Below are 6,000 nucleotides of genomic sequence, written 5' to 3'. Positions count from 1 at the left end.
CTCCATGTCAAGAAGAGTGTGTAGACAGAATACTGACATGCCAGCAATAATTGCTGAGACGTGCCGCTTCATACTAAGAGAGAAAATGGTTTAGCACAAAACTCAGAGGGTTGGAGAAGAGTTTAAGAGTTCATTGAACCAAGATGTTCAATCCTTAAGCTGTCTTAGAGAGAAAGGAGTAATTTTGTCTAGGATGGCTAAATTCTCCTTGAGAAAACAGTCTAGCCAAGAGATGATTTAACCACATGTAGGCTAGGGAGGTTGCTCTCAGAAGGAAGAACAACACCTGTAAGTGTGAAGAATTTTCTAAAATTATTAGAAGATATAAAGATATACACTAAAGAGAGAATTGGAAGATCTAGTGAACTGCTCACATGAAATCTGAGATGAAGCTAAAATGAATAAACTACAGAACCATGGAATGTTACGGTGGATGAAGTTCAAGTAGAGGTGATGAAGTTCAACTCCTCATTTTGTGGATGAACAAATAGAGACCCACAGAGGCAAAGTGGTTGGGTTAAAGTCAAATTATGAAATAGTGGCTGAGCTGTAACCAGAATCCATCCCCCCCCCTCCCCAAACAATATCTTTATACAAAAGCTGCTTCACATACAGAGATCAAGTTCAGTTGAGATTGAAACATATATTTGACGTTTGTTATCAGTCAGGATCAGATTGGAAAATCAGGAACCATGTTGGGTATTTGAACTAGAGTGAATTTAATGCAAAGAAGAGATTATAAAATCATTGAAAGAACCAAAGACAAAAAGACGTTTGTGGAGTAGCCAGATATTAGAAACATCAGGAAACAGTTATCACCCTTAGAATTGAGGGGACAAAAGAAAGGGACGGGATGTTCAAAACTGAGAAGTTTGGAAAAGGAACCACCCTTTCTCCCCAACTCAAGGTTACAGAGCAGAATTAGAGAAGTCTGGACATACGTTATTTTACCAACTACTTTATTCTGGAAATTCAAATGTAATTAAGGGAGAGGAAGTGCTAGCAGAGAAGATTTCACAGGTACTTTGGGAAACCATCGTGCTAGGTGCTCAGAATTTCTGGTGTAAATCTGGCTGACTCAACGGGGCCCATCAAGCAGGTTGGAAATTCTTCTTAAAGCCCTTCTTTAATATGGTCTAATTTCAATCTTCTCTCTTGGCACTCTGTGCTCTTCTATTGTGCTATTATACTGTCAGAACTATAATTAATTAGTTAAATATAAATATTTTCTTACACATATTTTCAATATACTTTAAAATTCCTGGGTCCGGTACTGTGATCTTCCTAGTTTACTGCTGTATCCATGGTGTTTAGACTAGTGTTGGGCACAAAGTAGGAACTCCACAAATGCAGGCAATTGTCTTGTAGCATGAGTTTTTCTAACCTGATTTGGATTGTATGGGATTCTTTGACTAAGAAGTATGATTTGAGGGGCTCTTGGGTGGCTCAGTTGGTTAAGCATCTGACTTCAACTCAGGTCATAATCTCACAGGTCATGAGTCTGAGCCTCACATCGGGCTCCGCACTGCCATTCTCTATCTCCCTCTCTCTCTGCCCCTCCCCCACGCACACTATCTCTGTCTCTGTCTCTCTCAAAATAAATTAAAAAAATAAATATGATTTGAATAGACAATCTAAATAGGCAGATATCCATGAAAGAAATTGAATCAATAATTAATAACCTTCCAAAACAGAAAACACCAGGCTCAGAAGGGTTCACTGGTGAATTCTACTGAACATTTAAGGTGTATAGGAATCAAGGTCAAGGAGCACAGAGTTTTATGTAGGCAGATAGGGGCCTATAAATGGCAACCACAATGAGATCTTGACAAATCAAACCTAAGTCTAAATAAAGGTACCACAAAACTAGTCCAATTCCAAGGAGATACTGAAATGCAAGGAGAACCAACTCACGCACAACCGGAGACATCGTTTTTGGAACCACAGCCTGGAGTGCCAAACAAAGCAAGCATCAGGTCCAAGAAAACAGCAAAGCGAAACCCAATACCTGGGAGACTATCCGGGAAAGAATAAGACAGGAAATAGGTCTCCAATAGATGGTCTAGCAATGTCTTGCACTTGAGGACAGAGGAGCCCAGGTTCCCAACTAACCCAGAAAGAAGAAGCCAGGCTGCAAACTGAGTCACACAGAGGTTCAGCATTTGGAAGCATTAGTCCTGACAATTCTAGTGAAGTCCTCAGTACTTCAGCCATCTTGCCAGGAGACATCATAGAAGAACAGTGATTAACCATACCACAGGATACCTGCAGCAACTTGTTCATACAGCAACCCTCTGCCAGCAACTAGGCTGCAGGGCTTTGACCATTTTTTTTTTACTGCCAAATATCCTTTCAACCCTTTATTTACTAATAGCACTTTGTTTTCTTTGGTCAAATGTCTATCTCTGCCCAATACACACATTCTCAGTGCATCCTCGTTCCATGGACAAGAACAAGAATTAGGCACAGCCAATCACATTCAGAGAGGTTGCTTTAGGGATGGGCACATGGTCGACTTTGAACCACTGTTTCTGGAATGTTTCCTGGAACAATGAGCGGGGAAGCACATTCTTTCATTGAGTTATAACTTGGAGCTGTTGCAGACCAACGGTGCTATCACTTAGGAAGTAGAACCCAGGAATAAGTTCAACAGAGAACAAAAAGACAAAACAACATATTTTGGTAAATTCATGTTTACACCTGGATCCAGCTGCTCCTGAAGACTATTCCAGGGCTTTTCAGTTACAGAAGTCAACCTATTCCCTTTTCTGACTCAAACCAGTTTAAGTTTTTCTGTCACTTTAACCAATAGAGTGAGGGAAGTGACTTCACCTCTCTGAAACCATCTCTCTTTTCATCTGTTAATTCATGGTTTCCAAGGCTGCCTTTACCTTGAGCAGTCTTCAGACTTTGCCTGTGAGGCAAAGACAAAAATGATTAAGGGGGTGGGGGGGCACCTGGGTAGCTCAGTTGGTTAAGCATCTGACTCTTGGTTTCAGCTCAGGTCATGTTCTCATGATTCATGGGTTTGAGCCCCCAACTGGAGTCCGCACTGGCAGTGCTGAGCCTGCTTGGGATTCTCCCTCTCTCCTTGTCTCTCTGCCCCTTCCCCACTCACTCTCTCTCTTTCTATCTCAAAATAAATAAATAATTTTTTTTTAAAAAAAGAACTTTTGAAAAAAATGGTTAATGTGGATTGTCCATAGCCCCCTCATGATCCAACCCTTCAAAGACAGCCCTTTACCTGCCAGCACAGATTCTGTCTCCCCTCCTTCCACCTTCCTTTGAAACAGGAAGAATTCCTCCCAGCTAGAAAGGTTTAGTCAATCTACATAATAAAGAGGTGGAGGAAATGCAAAAGAGAAGCTGGAGATGAAGCAGGGCCCAGCCTAGAAGTTGAGAGAGGTTTGGCAAAGGATTGTGGGGACACTATTCAAGAACACCTTCCGGGAGTGATGGAAGTAAACAGAAGTCAGAGGCTTCTCCTGGGAGTTGCCGTGGATCCCCACGTGGCTTTTGCAAAGTGCAAGTCAAGGATTTGGCTGATTTACACAGGACTGTATTCTTTGACCCTTAGTCCTCTCTAAGGTTGAGCCCCAGGGCACGGAGTTTGGAAAGGTTCTCACAGACCCTCGCTCAGCCTCAGAGACTGTGACTCATTCCCTCCCCCAGGAGTGGCGGGATGGATCCTGCACAACCTTTGCATATGACACCAGGGAGAAAGGGAAGGGCACTCTTTCACCTGAGCAGCTGCGTCTGTGCAGTGCCAGTGAATGGACTGTTGGGAGATTATTCTTGGGTTTCTCAGCTGTCATATGGGCTAAAAAAATCAATTGATGGATGAGTGGTTAAGCCAGCTCTGTGGTTAAGCATTTGTAGTGGTACTTGCCTAGTTGTTCCAGCCATTTTAACAAATAAATTGGATTGAATACTTGGCAGATGATCAATGGCTCAGTACTCAGCCATGACCATGAACACAACACCTGAGATATGGTCGTCACCGATGCTTTTGAGGCAGGCTCTGCTGGAGCTCCTTATACTATTGATTCTCCACAAAGTTGGTAAGCAAGAAGACTGCATTACTAAGAAATTACATGAAAAATGCATTATCAGGAGCATGCAGGTATTTAAAAGTAAATGATGCATACATTTGTAAAATCGAAATTAAGGGACAATCAAGATGAGATTATGCGACTTCTCAAGAAATAGTTTATGATAAGTCTTCTGAGAGCACATCTCCAATTGCATTATTTTGCTGCTGAAAACCTTCCAATTATCTATCATTAGCTATCAATTTCAGTAGAAAGTCTCATTATTATTCATGATTCTCCATAATATAGTCTGAACCTGTCTTTCCAGTCTGGTATGCTTCTAGGCTAGCAGTCCACTTATCTTCTCAAATTGCATGCAAAATTGGGTTTCATGTATATGGACTTTTTTATTACTATTATTTGTCAGAAGTGGGAGACACAGGAAGATCTACAATTTGCATCAGGTTCTAGAAGGAGTGAAGAAACCCAGAGAGATAAAAAAATTATTGCTCGAAGCCAGGGGTCTATCAATTTGGATGGAAAAAAAAAAGTAGATCTTTATTTTTACTAATCTTGAGCTGAAATTTAGCATTTATTTTGATTGTGGATGAGGCGACAAAGCACAGTAAGTAACTGCAACACATATGTTTTTCTCGGCAGAAATTATAAGCCCTTTCCTATTATGCTGCGTGTAGAGCAGACATCTCAAAATACCACACATGTGCGTTATTTCAAAACTATGGTGGTTCTTAGACCTTCCAATAGATCTACTCATTAAATTCATTAACAAAGATGCACATGTGTTTTTTAATTACTTACCTTGACTTTTTATTTTTATTTTATTTTATTTTAATTTTTTTTTAACGTTTATTTTTTTTGAGACAGAGAGAGACAGAGCATGAACGGGGGAGGGGCAGAGAGAGAGGGAGACACAGAATCGGAAGCATGCTCCAGGCTCTGAGCCATCAGCCCAGAGCCCGACAAGGGGCTCGAACTCACGGACCGTGAGATCGTGACCTGAGCTGAAGTCGGACGCTCAACCGACTGAGCCACCCAGGCGCCCCTTACCTTGACTTTTTAATATTTATTTTGGGGAATGTATTTAAACTTTTTTTTGGTATTTTTTATGCAATTAAAACATTAATCTGCAGACATCCATAGAGTTGGCCATAACATCAAAGAAGTATATGGGACCAAAATAATAGTAATAAAGGGTTAAGAACCTCTTCATCTTAACCTATCACACCCAGGGCTCCATCCAGGCCGGGACAGCTCCTGGTTTGATAAATTTACTCCATGCTTTCTAACTATAGCACTCTTGTCCCATCTGCTTGTTCCACTTGAAATGCCTTCTCCCTACTGTCGGAATTTGTCCAAATCCTTCCCACCTTCAAGGATCATCTCAAGTGCCTCTTCGTATAGAAGCCTCTCCACGCCCCTCCCACAACCATCAGAGAGGTGATTGCCCCATTTTTAAGTCTCCACTGCCACATGCTTGCACCTCTCTTCTGTTCCTCTTCAAATTAAAAGAGGTGACATAACCAAGCTCTGCATGGTAAAGAGCACAGACACTTACATCAGCCAGTCTGGGTCTGAATCCTGTCTGCATTTGTTTGCTCGGTCTGCCACAACAAAGGACCACAGACTGGGTGGCTCAAAAACAGAAATGTGTTTCCTCACAGTACTGGAAACTACAAATCCAAGAGCAGGGTATCTATGGCATTGAATTCTTGGATTACAGATGGCCGTCTTCTCTCTATAGCTTCACATGGTCTTCCCTTTGTACCTCTCTATGTTCGCATTTCATCTTCTTATAAGGACACCAGTCATACGAGATTAGGCACCCCCTCCCCCAAGTGGCTTCATGTTAGCTTAATTACTTGTTAAAAGGCCCCATCTCCAAACACTCCCATTCTGAGGTCTTAGGGGGTCAGAGCTTTAACATGAATTTTGGAGGGATACAACTCCA

This window comes from Neofelis nebulosa, chromosome 12, assembly GCF_028018385.1.
Source record: "Neofelis nebulosa isolate mNeoNeb1 chromosome 12, mNeoNeb1.pri, whole genome shotgun sequence".
In the NCBI taxonomy this organism is placed as follows: domain Eukaryota; kingdom Metazoa; phylum Chordata; class Mammalia; order Carnivora; family Felidae; genus Neofelis; species Neofelis nebulosa.
Note: the sequence above shows the minus strand (reverse complement) of the source record.